The sequence below is a fragment of the Sebastes umbrosus genome, chromosome 2 (assembly GCF_015220745.1).
Source record: "Sebastes umbrosus isolate fSebUmb1 chromosome 2, fSebUmb1.pri, whole genome shotgun sequence".
Lineage (NCBI taxonomy): Eukaryota > Metazoa > Chordata > Actinopteri > Perciformes > Sebastidae > Sebastes > Sebastes umbrosus.
The window spans coordinates 3,812,869-3,830,601 of record NC_051270.1 but is presented as its reverse complement, the minus strand read 5'-3'; the positions used below and the strand labels follow the sequence as shown (position 1 = coordinate 3,830,601).

The 17,733-nt window shown below is 42.7% G+C and overlaps 1 protein-coding gene across 1 annotated transcript in view; it reads left to right on the top strand.

The window, feature by feature from the left end:
- The window catches only part of bnc1 (basonuclin 1), a 68,908-nt gene that overhangs the window by 26,731 nt on the left and 24,444 nt on the right, over positions 1-17,733 (top strand). The window lies entirely within an intron of this gene.

Sequence of the window (17,733 nt, the reverse complement as noted above, 5' to 3'; positions counted from 1 at the left end):
CATGCCGCTATACCTGCAAATTTGCAACTAATCACTTCTTTCCATTTACACGTGATTTATGGCCAACTGCCTGGAATTTGATCAAATGACTCATTGTACCACCCAGCCTCTTGCCAAGTGTCAGATGGGATAGGCTGTAGGCTACAAGGCATATGTAATTAAACATCATATCAGAGGTAAATGATGCTGAAGAAGGACCCACCCTCTATGAAGGTCTAACCTTTATGTGTATGTCGCTTAAGTCACTCAACCTCTGTCCCCTCTCTAGTGACACCCATGGCCCAGTTTGATGTAATGTCACTAAGGGGGAAAGCATATGAAAGGTGCTGCTAGCTGATTAAATTATTCCCTTTGTGAGTTGCTTTGTGACAGGCTCTCCAGCCAGCTGCCTGCTAAAGTGTGTGTGAGAGCGTGTCTGCTAATTTAGTTTTCACTGAGATCACATGGCTGTCAGAAGCGGGGACAGAGACGAACATAACGGTTCCCCCATCAAAAGCCCCGATCTCCCCTTTGAAGGGCAGCGCCACTTGCCGATGCTGATCTGCCCCCAGTGGCGGTGGCCGGGATGTGCCATATGTACTTTTGATAGCACCACCAACCCGCAGAAGCACAGGGGACAGCAACAATACTTCATACATGTCAAATGTAGGTTGGGAACCAGAGAGCTACAGTGTTACAGAGTCACCGTTGGAAGTGTTGCTCAAGCTCTCTTTGACAAAGTTATGACGTTAAATATCACTGCTTTGACACACAGCAGTGGCGGCTGGTGACTCAAAAAATTGGGGAGGATGGAAGGAAACCCAACCCGCGGTTTAAAAGTTTTCCTTTTGTGATTAATGTGATAAGGTATTGCATAAATCCCCTCTCTTAGCTGCCTGTAGAGAGGCTGGATATGAGTGGGAATGACAAGGCAGCAGATGTCCTTGTATGAGTCATGGTACCTATGAGTTGCTATGAGCTTTCCGAGGAAGTACTTTACTAATGCGGATGGGAATATGAGTGTGTTTGTCGGGGTGTGTGAGAGAGCTGGGATGGGAGTTCGCAGGTCAAGCTGGGACGACCAGCTCCCCTGTTCTCAGTCTGACTCACATCGTATCTGCTTAGCTTCTGTCGTCTGGCTACACACAAAAGGCTGATGTGGAAAGCAATGAGCATCACCACAGGACTGAGTAGTACCATCAGTGCCTGTGTGAAACTGCTCAGAGGCTGTCGATGTCAGAGAGGTCAGAGGTCAGGGTCAGGCGCAGCTACACAGCAGCAGGCCTGGAGCTGGTTGTGTCTTCGCTCAGAGACACTTAAGCGAGGTAGATCCTCACATGAACCTGGATCAGGGTCTTAAAAATAGCACCCACCAACCACCAAATGAGGGTAAATTGTTGGCAGTGGCGGGTGAAGTCGTCAGGCCACTTCGGCATGCAGGGAAAACACTAGTGATGGGAATAGCGAACCAGTTCCTAGTTGTCTGATTCTTTGGCATCTCATGCTTCCGTGACTATCGATTCCTCTGTATTGATGCTCTCCAACAGTTACGCATGCATAATGACGCATACGCACACTGTATCATGTTTCAGTTTGTTTGACTGGAGCCACGCCGAAGAGAAAAGAAAGCGCTCGAAAGCATGGCGCTACTAAACCTGAGGGGACGCACCCTGATAATGCAACACTGTGAACAACAAAACCAAGTAGATTTATTGCCTAAACACTGCAGGGGCACTGATCGCTCGTGTTGCTGGACATTCGTAGGAAAACACCCAAATAGTGAAACGCAATAACAGCAGGAAGTTTGTGTAAAACGAGCAATTTGGATTCATTTTGAGCAGATAATTTCCTGTGAATGTTGCATCAGAGATGAGTTTTCCTGTTATTTTTAGGGACTTTTAAAACAATTCTGTTGTATTATGTATTTTTTATGTATCAGTTTATACTAAATAGGGTTCATCATCAAGGTCTTTGTGGCGAACGAGAGCTTTGTTCAACAATAGAGTTGTGGCTGAAATTTACAGCGTATTGTAGATTTATTGTCTCTAGACAGACTTTATAAACCGACACGGCTGCAGTGAAACGCCATAGTATGTTTGAATAGCTTCCGCCGCCCACTTGCCGTTGCTGCTGACATAATTACAGATATCTGCAACGTCATTTCGCCTATAGTCAAAACTCTAATAACAGATTGTTGCAGATATCTCCAATGAATATCCTGTCTAGCTATTTAATGTTAAAACGGCTTGCCATACAAATCATGCTTCTATCTACATTTAGTTTTTCGTCACCAAGTAGCACCAGCAGTGTGTGTTCACTACATGTAATCAACATATTCCAAAAGAGATGTAGTGATCTATCTTTGGCTACTAAAATGATTTTCTTTTTGCACTTGGAAGTTGCCTTCACATCTGTACTTTCTGAAGACGTGTGCATTGTTACACTCAGTATGGATCAACCTGCCAACCATGATCACAGTGTCGGTTATTCACCAGATGAAGTTCATCTCATTTTGTCCTGCCAGCTGTGTGTGTAACTCTGGTTCTGCTCATGCAGGCGTGATTTATAAATAGCAGACGTATGAAGAGAAAAATACTTTGTCCAGTGCACTCAAAGGCTGAATATTATAGAAGAGGATGAATGTTAATGGTAGCACTTGATTTGGTCGTACAGTAGGCAATCTAAATGGATTTAAATTTTTAAAAGCAGTTGCTCTGATCAAGCTTTACCATTACTATTAGAGGAAACCAAATTTGCAATGTATGCTTATTATTAACAATTAAATGTACCATCATAGGTTTATTAGCAGATTCAATTATTTCTCTATTTCTTTTGAATCAATTTATTATTATTATTATTAGAAATCACTGTCTGGCATCAGATTTACCAGCTTTTTGAATTAAAGCTACATTCATTCGAGGGCCGTCAATCGATTAAAATATTGAATCACAATTAATCGCATGACTGTCCATAGTTAATTGCGATTAATTGCAAACTAAAATTAATTTGTTATCTGTTCAATATGCACCTTGAAGGGAGATTTGTCATGAATTTAATACTCTTATCAACATGGGAGTGGGAAAATATGCGGCTTTTATGCAAATGTACGTATGTATGTGTATGCTGACTTGACTATGACTTGCCCCAAACTGCATGTGATTATCATAAAGTGGGCATGTCTGTAAAGGGGAGACTCGTAGGTACCTATCGAACACATTTTCATTAACATATCTGGAGGTCAGAAATCAAGGGACCCCTTTGAAAATGGCAATGCCAGTGTTTCCTCGCCAAAATTTTGTGTATCTTTTTAGCATTACTTAGCGTTCTTCCCAACATGCCAGCATGACACGGTTGGTACCAATAGATTCCTTAAGTTTTCTAGTTTCATACATATCAGTATCTTCACTTTAGGTTTAACACTGAGCCCGCTACAACCTCTGAAAAATTGGCAACCTGTCAGATTTTTAAGAAGTTAATTAAAAATCGCAAGTTGCGTTAAAGAAATCAGTGGCATCGCATTAACTTTGAGAGCCCTAATTCATTTGATTCACCACAACACTTCAAATGGTTTGCTGAAGAGCATGCAGATATGGGGAATTGGGAAGAATGAGGTGCAGATATTTCCTCAGACAACTTAATAGCATGTCCCTTTAACAGCCCCTACTAATGTCCCCACTTGGAGCTGTGTGTGTGTGTGTGTTTGGGTGTGTGTGTGTGTGTGCGTGTGTGTGCGTGTGTGTGTGTGTGTGTGCGTGTGTGTGTGCGTGTGTGTGTGCGTGTGTGTGTGTGTGTGTGTGTGGGGCTGCAGCAGTATAAATGTGCTCAAATAGCCTCCAAAGACCCGGCTTAATCCAAACTTGAATGCTTACACTGTAGTTTAGATGGTGGACACCTGGGAGGAGTCCAGCGCAGCTTCCAGATGTGCCTCATCATCATCACCCTCAAACCCCCCTCCCACATGCCCACCATTCCTTACACATGAAATATTGTCATTACACATTCCTCAGTTACAACTGACTTCCTACTACAACTAGAAGCTTAGTCTAAAGGTTGCAGTTGAAACTCGCTTCCTTTCCCTTTTTTTTCTTATCTGAGTTGAGTTTAACTTCTAAACTTTCTTCGGTCTGATATTTTTACGGGCTACTGTTGAACCTGATCACGGGGGTTCTTGATGAACACCATACCCATACTTGGCAACCCTCCCAATTTTTCCCGGAAACTCCCGTTTGTCACTGCTCTCTCCCGGTTTCCTCCCTGGGGTCACAATTCTCCCATATTTTTCCCGATTTATGGCAAATTTTCACACTTTCTTTTCTCCTTTTTGTCATCTCAACCTGTTTCTGGTGCTGTACAGCGTCTATAATCTCTACCGTTTCCACACGGACGACAAGAGAGCTACACCAAATGTCGTTTCCTGGCAGAAGAAAGACAGCGCAGTTTGAGCTTTTGTTTGGGTCGGGCCTTGCTCGAAGTAGCAAAAGGTTTTCCCCCAGAGTTTCAGAGACTTTGTTTCCTGCTTTCTGGTGACTTTTATAGAATGAAAATATCAAAATAATGAGTACACTGCAGCAGCATTTTTATGTTAAATAGGCCTACTTTTAATTTTACTTTTAATTCTCAGGAAAGAAAACTGAATAATTCGCCCCTCTGGCGTGAACTTCTGGTTTAAACAAGGCTAATATTCATCAGTTTTTATTGATTCATTCCTTTTTTGCTTCTGCTTGAGTATTTCTTTTTCTTAGTTCTCTCCATTTCTCTCTCCTTCTCTCACTCACTGAAGGTCCTTTCAGACACAAGGCGACAACGGCACCACTGCGCTCTGAAACCTGTTATTTCCAATGGCTTGCGCCGCGCCACGACAGCTTTTCGCTGCGTCCAGTGCCATTGACTGTGTCCAACAAAGCGTATATACTGTATATCTATGGTTGTGAGCAGCTCTCTTCCGCAGGGAAAAAACACTTGGTGTAGCTCTATTGCCATCCGGGTGGAAAAAACAGGACTTATACACACTGTACAGCACCAGAAACAGGTTGAGATAAGGAAAAAGAAAACAAAGTGTGAAAATCCGGATAAAAACGGGAGAATTGTGACCCCGGGAGGAAAAATCGGGAGGGTTGCCAAGTATGGTTGCGTTGTGTCTGAAAGGACCTTCAGTGAGAGAGACGGAGAGAGAAATGGAGAGTACTAAGAGAAAGAAATACTCAAGCAGGAGCAAAACATGAATAAAACCAAATGAATATTAGTTTACATCAGGGGGACTTTTAAAGTCACCAGAATGCAGGAAACAAAGTCTCTGAAACTCAGTTTCTTCTGAGGGAGGACCCCCAGAGCTCCACTTTGGTTGCGAAATCCTCTCTATTTTTAAGTTCTCAAGGTTGGCAAGTATGACGATATCTTAGCATTGACTTCCATCAGGGGTAGAAAGGGGAATGCTGGAGACTGACAGGGAGATCTGCCGATCAGTCCAATACATTTATGTTTGAGCTCATGTTGAGTTGTTTTTCTCCTTGAAGAGCCACAGGTTGGGTCTTGCAGAGTGGCCCTGAGACCTCGTAATGCACTATCCCTTTATCCACGGCTCCTGGGCCGCTGGATGTCTCCGTGTCCCCCCTCGTCCCCCTGCTGAGAGATTCCAGAGGCTCCTCTCTTGGCCTCTCAGGGCTCCTGGGTCACTCGTTTGTCATCACGACCTTTGACCCCTGTAGGCCAGCATGCCGGGAGGAATGTGGGAGATGTTTACCTTCGCTGAGACTGATGGTGTCCAGGTGGCTCTTTCCTCTCTTTTTTTTTCCTTTCTGTCTTTCAATCTTGTGTGTTTTTTTTCTTTTGAGCCAGACATCTTGAGAGCCCCACCACTCTACTGCATCCAGCCAGCCTGGTGAATAATGCAGAGGTAGAGCGAGAGCATCACGCTGTTGGTGTGCTGATTCCGGTTAGTACCTACCCAACACAAGTGTCCTATACCTGGATCTTTAGTTTCAGCTCTGGCACCTTTGTGGACGGACTCTTTGGATTTGTGTCAGAAAGTGTCTGGATTGTTTTGACTGGAAAGTAATGAGAGAGAGAGAGAGAGAGAGAGAGAGAGAGAGTTATTGATTGGCCCTCTGTCTGGGTCCGGTCAGAGAACACACTCATCCAAAGCTCCACTTCCCAGAGTTTGTCAGCCATCAGACAGCCAGCCGAGCGGCGTGGCTAGACAGAGAGGGCATTCAGTAATAGGTAATGGACCCCCACTTCCAGCTCCCTCCGCCCTCCACTTCAACATGGTGCCATCTATCACTCTCGCACCGGACCTTCCCAGTGGCTCCTCGCTGGGTCCTCATCTACTGGAAACTCTTGGAAAGTTTCCTGCCCTCCCCTCCTGCCCCCCGCCACCCCCAGCCCCCTCGGCCCCTCTAAAGAGCCCATTAAACAGTGTTGTAATGCAAACAGTAAGTCCAAAGAGAGCGAGGGCCAGGTGTCGGGTGCGGAGGGGATGAGCGTCTAATGCAGCCATTACGAGTGGCGGGGAGGGTGGGTGGATTATCATAAAAGCATCTCCCCTCCCTCTAATGTGGACATGTCTGATCAATACCAGACTCCTGGGAGGGGATGGAGGGATGGAGGGATGGAAGGATGAGAGGAAAGGGAGCAGCTTTATTAATCTATCTGCTGGGCGAACGCTCTGTCGCCACACCATGGGATGACAGCGATGGGTAGAAGAGATGTGGGAATGACTATTGTTTGTTTTTTTTGTAATCTAATGCGATATCTGTGTCATGTGACTACTCACATTTTAATATTTTAACAGCTTGATCACTCAACTGCCCACCAAAGCAAATAGATTTAATATTTTTGTCAGCGGAGAAACAAAATAAAAGGATTGAAATGAAAGCTGAGCTACTGAAAAAACTGGTTAAATTGCTAACACTTTATTTTAAACCCCCTATTTAGCATTTATAAGCAGTATATATAATCAATTAATGAATGGTTTATAACACACTGTAATGTAGCTGTAAGCAGACAATGATTTTTCAGGGTTTATTGATGTATCATTTAGCCAGTCATTCATTCATTCAACCTTTATTTAAATCTCAAGGAATCATTTACAGTGATGTCGAGAGTACAATAGAACAAAAATAAATACACACAGAACACAATTAACGAATTACAAGAAGCAGTCATCATGACAACAATAAAACAATGTTAATGTGTTTCATTTTAATGTGTTTTGTAAACTGTTCCAAGTTTTTGAAGCACAAAAACCAAAAGCAGTTTCCCCAAATTTTGTTTAAAGTTTGCACGCACGAGCTTCAAGCTATAGCCGATCACTTGAACGAGTCGAATAATGACTATAGGACTATAGTAGGGGGTTTACATTGTAGTTAGTGGAAGGCCCGATGCGTTTCAAGTCTTCTTCAATACAGCATGATGTTCATTTAGTAAATTATGGTCCCATTTAGAGTCAGATAGACCATAAAGCAGGGGATGCTTTAGGACGGGACTACCTTATGACTGACAGGTCGGTACCTCACCGTTGTGCAATCTGGGAGTTGTTTTTATCTTACAACTTTAACTCTTTAACAGGGTGTTTTCAGTTCATGAAAGTAACATTTTTGGTCGCCTAAAGATGTCTCATTCAACATTCGGTTGTACTTAGCTCCGCCCTCTCATGACACTTCTGGTTCCAAAAAAAACAAGATGCCAAAATGCCGAACTCGAGGCTTCAAAACGGCAGTCCACCAGCTATTGGGTGACGTCACGGTGACTATGTCCACTTCTTTTATACAGTCTATGGAACTAACAATAGCCGTGTTCGTTGTTCACGTTCATAATGATCATTTCGGGGGAGTGTCTTTGGAGGGAGGCCTGAAGCAACGGACTGTCAGCGTTGCCGACTTGGCGACTCTCTCGCTGGATTCATGAACACCTCCGCACCTAATGACATTGATGCTATTGATGATGTTGATAACGATGATATTGATGATGAGGATAGTGAGGATGTTGTTGATGTTGATTAGGATATTCATGATGATGATGACATTGATGACGTCGTTGATATTGTTAAGGATGATGGTGAAATAGCACCTATGTCCGATCGGACTTGAAGCTGCTGTTGTTGTTGGCACTTACTCATGTTGTTCCCTCCTATTGCTTGTGTTGTACGAATTCTCAGATGTTCGTCGTACGTTTGGACAAAAGCGTCTGCTAAATGAAACTGTAGAATTGTTGTAGATTTAGAGACTTTTGGAGCTGCTTGCTACTTTCATTGGAAAAGAGTTGGCAACACTGGGCTGGGATTTTCAGTTGGATCATGTTTAACCAAGCTATCTGAAACTGGTAATTGTGATGACATTTTTATGACTAAAAGACAGATTGACAGATAAATCAATACTGAAAAACTGTTGGGTTACGTATTCATCTTCTCTTACATGAATGTTTATAATCTCATGCAGCTCTAAAAGCCTCACGAGCACCATTTGAAACTACCTGTTATTACTCTCCACTGTTGGAGATACATTTCTTGAGAGGAATGCTGCCTATCTCATCAGGTTATAGCACCATTGATGTCGACTGCGTGTGTTTAAAGGAGCAGAGCTGCTGAGCTGTTTTTGCTCCCGCTAATGCTTTTACCTGCAGGTGTGTCCAATGTGTCCTTCAGAGGGATGTCTTCACACCATTTCAGTGGCGGTCGAACAGACCGGCAGCTGGTTCCCATCAGTTTCCCCTCATATTGGCCAGACGTCTTTCCAGAGCCTCCCCCCCCCCCCCCTGCTCTGCTCTAGACTCAAGAACCGAGATGAGACATGTTGGAGAACGTCCTCATCACAGAGGACCCTAACCCTACATGTGATTCTCACCGCCGGGTGGAAAGTGACGTTTAACGGTGACTCACATGTTTAATGGCCGCATAGAAAGTTAAGTTTGACAGATAGATGGCCGTTGCAGTTGAAGTGGGACTTCAGTTTGGTCTGTGGTTTCCAACACTGTCAGTAGTTGTACAACAATAGATTAGCTGTATTTCCTACTGAGTTCCCCACAGATGATCAGTCCCAGATTGAGTTTAAAGGAGGCCTGTCAGCCACTGCTGAGCTCATTCTCACTGCCACTGCTGTAATTGCATTAACAGGTGTTTATCTTTATAGAGCACTCGAGCAGCTAAAAACTTATGGCAAGTCGTTTTAACATTTAATAGCTAAGCTTCACTATCCAGATTAACATTAGGGATATCCGGAATTTGGTTCTGACTATCCTAAATAACAGTTACAGATATCTTTATAACGTCATTATGACTAGTCAGAATTGTTGTGCATGACGTTGCTCATCAAGGCTTCCCATTGGATATTGGCCCGAGGTGGACACATAACGTCAGTCTCTACGTGTAGACGAGTGGTCAGGGACCGCTGTGGATCAGATAGTTAGAAAATGACATGAAACAGAAAGAGCTCATCATCGAGGAATCTGTGAGGAACGAGAGATTCGTTCACTAGAAAGTTGTGGTAGAAATTTACAGCGTATTGTAGATTTATTGTCTCCAGACATACTTTATAAACCAATACGACTGCAGTGCAGCGCCATAGTATGTTTGAACAGCTTCCTCTTCCCACTTGCCGTAGCTGCTGACGTAATTACAGATATATGCAACATCATTTTGCCTCGTCAAAACTCTAATTCATGATATCTGTAATTACATTTTGACTATCCGTAACTCCAGTTAGAGATATCTACAACGTCATTCTGACTAGTCCAAATTTAATTTTAGGTATCTAAGAATTACAATGTAGATATCTGCAATTGAGAGGAATTAAAGATATCTTGAACTGGAATTCTGACTAGTCAGAATTACATTGTAGATATCTGAAACTGGAATTACGGATGTCCACAATTCAGTTACGGATATCCGCAACTGAATTGTGGACATCCGTAATGAGAAACCCCACACACATGAATGGCAAAAGTAGTTTGAATCGTACTAGTCAAAATGTTTTGCCTAGTCGAAATAGAATTAGGGATATCTTGAATTGGAGTTTTGACTAGGCAATATTACGTTGCAGATATCTCTAATGAATATCCTGTCTAGCTAGTTAGCTTGCTCACGATTTAGGTTTTACTCCTTCTTGCTTGCGTCTTTGTTAGAACCGTGGATGTATAGAGAGCTGTAGTAAAAAAAATAGTAGAATGAATTCCAGGTTCTGTTCCTGAAGTAAAGGCCCCGATACGGTGAGCGTCTGTCGGTCTAGTTTTTGCGGTGTGTCCCGCACCGTCGGCTCTAGTCTGCCCGTGTCGGAGGCTTTTCGGACGATTCGGTATGTTGAATCGGCTGGAGAAATCACTCTTCGTAGTCTGCAGTCAGGTGCACCCTGCCAAGCGCGTCGGGAGCTTGCCAAACACACTTTTGGTAATTTCATGGCCATGCTGCTAAGGAATAGCTCAGTGCATAGTGTGTGATGTCGAGCGAGAGAGAGAGAGAGAGAGAGAGAGAGAGAGAGAGATGGGCGCAGCGCTGAGAGCAGACAGGTGTTGACGATCAGAGAGGAGAGGAAATTAGCAGTAAACTTGTTAAGTGTTAATAAATGTACGGTGTAGGTTTCAGTTTGTCTATGAATAAATGCTGCAGGTCCTGAGTCTTGCTTCCCAGCTGCTAGGTAAAGTGAAGGGGGTTAACCCCAAAGTCAGCATCAACTTTGGCCCTGTAGTCTCCGCTGAATTTCCTGACCACGGTCTGGAAGACAACGCAGCAATGTTTTACACATAGCCGACTGAATGATGACGCATTTGCATTGAGATGTTATCTTTGTGCAGCGAGCATTGGCTGTTGTGTTTAGAGTAGTTGTTGGAAAAGTTATCTAGCTGTGTTTTCCGTAGGACAAACATTTGATGTTGTGGGATCATACAGTCAAGGAATGCAGCCTCGGTCCGGTCTGTTTAACAAAGTAACACAAACATGGCTTTTTTATTGTTTCTTGACAGAGAGCAATTAAAAAAACTTTGCAATGGTGAACATTGTCTTTGTTGTCCCAGGCTAAATAATATCAAATGAATTAGGGCTCCCCTGAGACACGGTGTAACTCAAACACTGATAGAGACAAATAAGGATCTCACATATAAAATTGAACCGGTCAGCTTTAAAGCTGACGTCTACAAACCTTGTTTTGCACGTCTTTGTGCACCGTTTACCACGTGTGCACCGAGCATGGTACCATCAGTATCGCTCCCATTTTACCTCCATGTCCTATACACTTTACCCACTAACTAAAGAGAGAAGAATATATTCATAGTAAGCATTAATATCCTGTGGTCTTCTTTTAACATTTGAAGTGCACTCAGTGGCCAGCTCTGCTTTCAACTAATGCTGTTTTATATAAAACCAAATCTGTATGAAAGCCCTGCGCCTCCCACACACCAGCAGTCCTGACCTCCTCTCAGGCTGCACGGCGAGAGCGCTCTCCTCACTTTTTTCTTGTTACATCGCTTTCCATCTCCTTCACACACAATCACACACATACTGTTGCTTGACTGCATCACACGCTGCGTATCTACACGGGCGGGAGTAAACAAATGAGTCCTGTAATGCTGAAATACACAATAGTGATTCCCCAGGCTGCCAAAAAGCCGCTGTCACACATCAAGATCTCCTTTCTCTCTTCTTGATTTAAAGTCTTCCTGCTCTCTGCGTGATTTACAGTGACCCAATGAGAGTTTCTGTAGTGAATAATGGCAGGGAGTGACAGGTAAACCTCGGGCCATTTGGCGTGGTGGCTGGAGCCTGGTACGCACAGTTTGCAGGGAACAGGGAGGTAATCGCTCCCTTTTGGCTTTTCTTACTGTCAACTAAAGTGAGGAAAGGCAGGCCGGCACTTGGACGACCCGGCATGTACACACACACACACACACACACACACAACCTCCCTTGTAGGGTAAGGTTTTGTATTGAAATTAGATATTAAATAATCTAAAAAAAACACTCTGAAAATACTTCCAGTTTCTTCAGTGTAACGATTGGCTGCTTATCTTTGTTTTATATCATCATATTAGACTGCAGGCTGGACAAAACAAGACATTTAAAGATGTCAGTACCTACTCAGAGATGTTGTGGCCGTGTTTCACTTTTCTGACATTTAATAGATTCATCAATTAATCAATAATGGTCAGAATTATTGACAATGAAAAATGAAAAATGAAAAAGAATTCCCCCATAATTTTATACAACTAAATTGTGGCTTCCAACTCGTCAAATACTGAAGCTTGGTCAGTGGCCCTGCGCTTCAAACTATGATGCTCTCGGTATCCCTGTTGCGCAAACCTGAGCATTATACGGCCCGCGGACTGGAACCGGCCCTCGTGATGGTTCTGCCTGGCCCGGGAGGTCTCAGACAGACCACACAATTTTATTTGCGAAGCTTAAAATAACAGTAAAGAAAATAACTTTTATTTTGTCGCACTTGACATTGACGTAAAATGATGTTTGAAGTAGCGTCACCTGCTGAGGCGACACATCTATGAAAAGTCTTGGACTGCTAAGTATTTTTTCACAGAGGTTGGCGGTAAAGATGTATGCTTAGTTTGCAGCAAACATGTGGCTGTATTCGAAGACTTCAACTTGAGCAGTCTCTTCGAGACAAAACATGCAGAAAAATACAGAAACCTATCTGGAGATGAGAAGGTGAGGACAGCCGAGGGATTGTTAGCTAAGCTACAAAACCAGCAAGGAATTTTTACAAAGCTGCATGCAACGAAAGAAGGCAATGTAATGTTAAGGTAAATGTTGAGTTTGGTTAATGGAAACATTACTACCCGAAACAGTCAGTCCTGTACGGTTCAAAGACTCCTGTGATGTAGTTTTCTTAATGATATGCTTTTTGGAATGATTTTCAGTATAATAAATGCTGAAAAATAAGTAAGCAGTATGTTTTCTATAATTTAATCTAGTGATAAAAGTAGAGGTTACATCTGACAGAATTTGTTTGGTCCCAATCTGGCAACAATCTGGGTTTCTCAGAAAAATAATTGCCCACCTCTGCTCTAAAGTTAGTTTTGGACGTGTCAGGGACGGCCTGTCAGTTTCCTCTCGTTACATGCGTAGTGTCTTTTCAAAATAAACTTCTGTGTTCACAGGAAACTTATAGTTTCCGCTTGTTACATGGCATGCATACAGTGTCTTTTCAAAATAAACTTCAAAGTAAACATAGGTATACTTAGTTTTTAGGTAGTTGTTTTTGGTTAGGTTTAGGCAACAAAAGTACTCGGTTAGGTTTAGGAAAAGATCGTGGTTTGGGTTAAAATAATTAGGTTTTGTTATGCAACAAAAGTTAGGGTAAAATAAGTAAACATTGACTCACACGGGACATGAACAGCGGTCTACTGAGTTTTTAGATTTTTTGAATAGTCATTAAATTATAAAAAAAAATCGACTACTTTATGCGACTATCATCCTGTCTTAAAAATAAACTTGGAACAAGAAAGTTTGGAAACTTGTGTTTGGTCGATTATTTCTCTGTTGTTACAATACTAATTTGCATTGTATTTGACATCATTGGAAAGCCTGTTTATTTACCTTCACAATGATGTCCCACTTGTAAGGATCATGCATTTGTGGGATGAGCAGCACAGCTGATTATGTGGGGAGCGCCCAAGTAAAACGTTCCAAAATGCTCTGCCAATGGTAAACAGTGTATTCTCCTGTTGGTACTGACTCAGTAGCGGTGGAAGATCCATACGCAGCCACAACAGCCTGGCAACTCCTCCTCATGCTGGTCACCAACCTGGTCACACGTTGCTGTGGGATGGCGTTCCATTCCTCAACCAGGATTGGTTGCAGGTCAGCCAGCGTGGTTGTGTTGGTCACTCTAACACGTACAGCACGCCCAAGCTGATCCCACAAGTGTTGAATTGGGTTGAGGTCTGGACTCTTGGCAGGCCGTTCCATTCTCTCTCCTCCCACATTGTGGAGGTAGTCTGTGATAACCCTGGCTCTGTGGGGGCGAGCGTTGTTTCTTGGAGGATGAAGTTAGGTGCCAGATTGTGGAGATATGGGATCGCCACTGGCTGCAGAATCTCATCCCGATATCTCACTGCATTGAGATGGCCTTCAATGATGACAAGCCTTGTTTTGCCAGTGAGGGAGATGCCGCCCCACACCACGACACCACTTTTCTGTCAGCGAAGGTGTGTGTGTTTGTGTGTGTGTGTCACGCTTGTAGTTTCAGCAGGTAGATCAGCTGTTCCAGCAGCGGAACATATCGTTATTCAAACCCAACAGAAACAAAATAAAACTCACCAAAACCGTCTTGGTTTGTCTTGGCACCGGCCTCTTCCACTGTTCCAACGATATGGTTGAAATAAACTCTTAATCCATAGCGTTAGATGGGAAAATGTGCCGACCCTTCATGCCATTTTCCCCCACTGTGTCTCTTTCGCTCCCCACGAGTGGTGGTATGCGGCAATTTTTGAAAAATCAACGACTAGTTCCCAGTGATTATCGGATAGTATTTTTGCTTGGAATGCACGTCTCTACCTTAAACTACGTCAGTTGATGTGTATGTGTTTACATTGGAGTTAGTTGAAAGCCTGTTGCGTCTCATACAGACGCTAAAGGGTACTTGACGAGTTGGGAGTGAGTATCGGTCACTTTATTCGGGTCGTAACAGCAATTCGATCTTCATGGGAAGGTAACAGTCATGAAATCCTTTCAGGTGGCTCCTTAAATCCTCACATGTAGTAGGTGATACATCTGATATATACTCGCCAACAATGACAGAGTGCAAGTGTACGCGCGAGCAGTATTTTGCCAGGCTTCATCAAATAAAGAAAGTGTAAAGGAGTGTGTAATGCTCTCCCAGAGCTGCTCATCTGCTCAAGTACTCAGGCCCGTTTCACTCTCCCCCTGCAGGAAGGCTAATGACAGACATGTAAGTAGGCAGCGTGACCTGTTCTGCTGCACATGGAGTTTATTTGCTGTGGTTTTAGCTGCAGCTTCTACGCTCAGCCCCCGGGGCGCAAATACGTCTGCCGCGCTCCAGCCCAGGGAGCAGCAATCTGACAGGCAGTGCAGACCTAATCCAGGCCAGGTCTGGGGCTGTGTTTGGTATGCATCCCTTAGGTATGGAATAAATACAAGACCGGTAAGCAGATCTGCTTGCCTGGACGACCGCAGGGGAGTGGAGGGCTTTCCAACCCTGCGTTACATGCCTTGACGGGGTGTCTCTCATCCATATATGTAACCTCATAACATTTTTGGGCTTTTCACAAATAAGAACGGCTTTGATCTCCCGTGGAAAGTAATGCAGTTTTAATGTCCAACTTCAAGGGCCATTAGCTGCATTTTTATCAGTTAGCGCGGCTGCTTGGCAAATTTGTGAATGTCAAGTCAGGGGGTGTTGCTAGCCTAGAGGTTAGAGAAGCAGGTTCATGATTGGAGGCTTGTCAGGGTGAGTTCCTCGCTGGGAGAATGTGGGCGGGGAAAGTGGATGAGTAACGCTCTTCCCTTCCACTTCAGTTGAGTTACCTTTTAGCAAGGCACTGAACCCCCTAAAAGTAGACAAATGAGATTATACAAGAAGCTGTTAAATTATATAAATATGGTGCAGGGACTTTTGGAGGTGCTGCATTGCAATGTATCCTCATACAACGGTTTGTGTGATATTTTACGAAGTTATTAGTTATTTTTTGAGTGTTTTCCTACGAATGTCCAGCAATAAATCAGAATTTCAACAACTTATTTTTTGCACTTTTTCCTGCGAATGTCCAGCAACACTTGACGCAGGTGTCAATTTCCGCTCCAGTCTTTTCAAAATAAAACTACTTAGTTAAGTTTAGGAAAAAATCTACTTGGTTAGGCTTAGGCAGCAAACTGGCACTGAGTGATGATATGATATCTTACAAAGTTATTCCTCTGTTTGGTTTGTTTTCTACTTGTTACATGCATACAGTCTTTTCAAAATAAACTTCTGTCTTCACACGAAACAACTTCATTAGGTTTAGGCAGTAAAACTACTTAGTTAGGTTTAGGAAAAAAAAACAACTTAGTTAGTCTTAGGCAACAAACTACTTAGTCAGGTTTAGGAAAAGATTGCGGTTTGGGTTAAAATAACACCGTAAGTGGCGTAACTTAAGTTACCCTTTGTTAGAAGTTACCCTTAGTTATCCTAAACAACAATGCTGAAATGATGTTATCAGTTTAAAACAATGTTAATGTACAACACAGTCTCATGGCAGTTCGTGAAGTCATGAATTTTAATCTATTTGATTCGTCTACATAGACACAAATTTCCCTTTTTTTTCGTGATGCTCAGCACGACTTTCAATAATGGATTTTTCGTGCGTTTTCCTACAATTGTCCAGCAACACGTGACGCACGTATCAATTTAAAACGCCATTCTCCTGGGTTAATGTCCTGTGTTTTGTTTGATCCATCCATCCATCCATCCACACCAGCCTCCTCCTCCCTACACAGACTTTGTTGCTCTTTATACTGCTATATACTATACTACTTCCTCAGCGGCAGCCCTGCTCGTCCTGGCTCACAATCATATACGAATTACAGCGCATTACTTTTCGTAGGTATAAGTACGAACAGTGAACGAGAGCAGCCTGTTCACTCGTTTGTTTTTTAATATATCAATTAATAAATAAATAACAAACACCAGGAAATTGGCACAAACCCGACCTGATTCAAGCCCAGGGGAATTTTGAAAAATTACAGCTGGGTTCGGGTCGGGCTCAATCGGGTTCTGGGAGAGAATCAAAGCTCTAATACCAAGTAGGTCTGCAACTAAAGATTACTTTCATTATTCATTAATCTGCCAATCATTTCGGTTAATCATGGTCTTTAATTTAATGAAAAATGCCCACTGTAGGATGTTTGACACCTTTGTCCCACGATTATGATGACTTACTAATGATTAATTGATTATTATAGTGCTCATTTATTTTTATGTCAATTAATTCATCAACTAATGATTTAAAGAAAAAAAAGAATTAAAGTCTGTTTGTGCTTTCTATCTACTGAACCCTTTAAAGTGTGTCTCAGCTTGGTGGCTTTATCCCCCCCGACTCCCTCCTCCCTTCCTCCCTGAAGTTGCCACAGGTGGAGCACACCAGGTGTACCTGTTTAAACTTGCTGTGTAATTTGTGGATTAGCAGATGCCTCTAATGGCTAAACTCATCAGAGCTTTCCCTCCGCCACGGAGAGGAAAAGAAGGAAAGAAAAAAAAGACACAGAAACAGAAAAGTAAGAGTAAAGGACGAGGGGTGAAAACTGTGACCGTAACCCGTATTTGATGAATCTAACGCAGCTATCCTGTATATGAAATCACCATCAGTTGAATAGATATATATATAAGTTGTAGAAAACATATGGAATTAAGTGGCAGTCCTTTTTCATTAGGTAAGGTCAACACTTTAAAGCTCGTCTCTAATGTGTTTGTGTCATTTCACACAGTTTTGAACTTGTACACAGCATCTCCCGTCAGCATTCAGCTGTGCTTACGAATGGGAAATCTTGATCTTTTGTGTTTCATAATATAGATTCAATAGGAGGCAGAACGTCATCAAAAAGGATCTGCCCTTTATGTTCACTGTAGCTCTTAACTGCCTGACAAACACGTGGCTTATTTTTATTTAGCTTTAACACAAGAGCTGGGCATTTGTAAAGTCTTTCTATAAGTACCAATGCAATACCAGATTTTAGAAAAGATAATTGAGCAGTATTTGTTTTAAAATCTTAATTTCAAAGTTAACGCCATAATGTGTTAACGCAAATTTGTTTTAACACCA